The 2,157-nt window shown below is 49.3% G+C and overlaps 1 non-coding gene across 1 annotated transcript; it reads right to left on the reverse strand.

The window, feature by feature from the left end:
* Positions 1-590: 590 nt before the first annotated feature.
* LOC122143357 lies at positions 591-705 on the reverse strand. Its single transcript, XR_006159132.1, has one exon. It is a non-coding gene; the product is annotated as a U5 spliceosomal RNA (small nuclear RNA).
* Positions 706-2,157: the final 1,452 nt, after the last annotated feature.

Raw genomic sequence — 2,157 nt, forward strand, 5'->3', positions numbered from 1 at the left:
ATGGTGTAAGGGCTGGGCAGCATAGAAAAAACCATGCTTTTTTTTTGTGATGTCGGAAAATGGCGCTTTGGGTGGGAGAACTTTTAGAGCAACTCCCGAGTTTGTGGACAGTATCTCCCCTTGTCACCCCGGGAAAACCGGGCACTGACGGGAGAGCTGATCCTTTCTTCACGACCCATCCAAAAATTTTTAGCAGCCAGAAGTCACAGAAGGAGTTCCGCTTCCCACCGCCTGAGCCAAAAGGAAAACGCTACCGGGGAAACGAACCCGGTAACGTTGAAGGCAGCTATGCCTACCACTATACCACCAACGAGGCAGAAAAGTCGGTTAGCGGTCAGGGAAAAAAGCCCCGGGCTTATGAGTCACCGAGAAGGAGGAGCTTGATGAGATCTTGTTTGGGCCTACCATTAAAGAGAGAAGTTCAATTTGATCCCATCAAGTACAAGAGAGCTTCTTCCCCTGCTGGCTAAATATGTAAAAAGTGGTACGCAGGAGAGTCAAAGACCGCACAGCACATTGGACGAGTAAATCCTTCCACGCGCTGGTGCAGATCTTACCAAATTCATTCTGGGTTTCTTACATGATGTGGTAGCTCTGCTGTGAGCAGAGCCCCCAAAAATACAGATCACTCGCAAAAGTTCCCCTCCACGGAAATCTTTAGTAAAAGGCGAAAGATTTATGCGACAATGAAGAGAAACTCGAGCTGTGTTTTCCACCCCCCTTTGGGGTTGGCCTGCCTGTAAGCCCCCACGCCGCCAAGGGTCATCATACGCCAACACCCGCCCACATGCATTTCGTCCTCCTCACCCAAACGGAGGAGTAAATGTCACAAAAGTCCCTCTGACCGCCCAATAACCACAAACCCAATCAAGGCAATGCACTTTCTTCCCATGCCTCATCTTGAAAAGTAGGAGAAAAAAAAAAAAAAAAAAAAAAAAGAGTGTACCCTCGTCTGAAAAGTTGCTGAATCTTTAGCTGATGATGGGTCCATCCGGTTTTTATGGTGTAAGGCTGGGCCAGCATAAGAAAAGCCACGCGCTTTGTTTTAGTGATGTCGTGAGCAGCTATGCTGGCTGGGGAGAACTTCTAGATGCCAACTCCTCGCTAGTATAGTGGGATGGTGCATTCCTCGCCTCGTCACGCTGGAAGACCGGGGTGATTCCCCGACGGGGAGAGCTAGATCCTTTCTTCTTGCCGAAACGACTCCATCCAAAAGTTTTTGATGCAGCCAGAAGTCACAGAAGCGAGTTCTGCTTCAACATCAGCCTGGAGCCAAAGGAAACGCGCTGGCTCGGAATCAACCCGGTCAACTGCTTGAAGGCAGCTATGCTCACCACTATACCACCAACGCAGGCAGAAAAAGTCGCGGTTTGTGTGGTCAGTAAAAAAGTCTCGGCTTGCATGAGTCACCGGGATAGGGCTAGAGGAGCTGGGATGAGATCTTTGTTTGGGGCTCATCATTAAAGAGAAGTTCAGAGTTTGATCCCATCTGGCATTTTCAAAGAAAGCGCTTTGTCTTCCCATGCTGGCTAAATATGTACGGCGGTGATTTGAGGGAAAGCCAAAGACTGCAAATACAGACATTGACCAGACGCGAACTTTCCTTTCCACGGGCGCCGCTTTGCAGACGGGCCAAATCTATTCTTGCTCTTTGATTATTGTGGTGTAGCTCTGCTGTGAGCAGAGCTCTCCCAAAAAATACAGATCACTCGCAGTTCCCCCTCCACGCAGTCTTAGTAAAAGGCTAAAGATTTATGCTAATAATGAAGCGAGGAAACCCCCAGCTGCCCCACCCCCTTGGGCTTTCTGTGCGCTGCTCTCGTGGTGCTTCCACTACGCCAGCTTTGGCGGGTCACTGGCAAGGGCTACCAACACCCGCTCCATTACGTACGCATTTTCGGCCCCCTCCTCACTCCAAACGTGGAGAGTAAATGCCGCCAGTGTCCCTTCGGGTCGCCTAATAACCACAAAACCCAACTGCTGGGCAATGCAATTTCTTTCCCCATGCCTCTCATCTGAAAAGTAGAAGAAAAAAAAAAAAGAGAGAGTACCGCTCAGTGCTGCTCAATTTAGCTGATGCGATGGTCCATCCGGTTTTTTATGGTGTAATTGCTGGGTCAGCATAAGAAAAAGCCATGCTTTGTTTAGTGATGTCGC

Source organism: Cyprinus carpio, unplaced genomic scaffold, assembly GCF_018340385.1.
Source record: "Cyprinus carpio isolate SPL01 unplaced genomic scaffold, ASM1834038v1 S000002831, whole genome shotgun sequence".
NCBI lineage: Eukaryota > Metazoa > Chordata > Actinopteri > Cypriniformes > Cyprinidae > Cyprinus > Cyprinus carpio.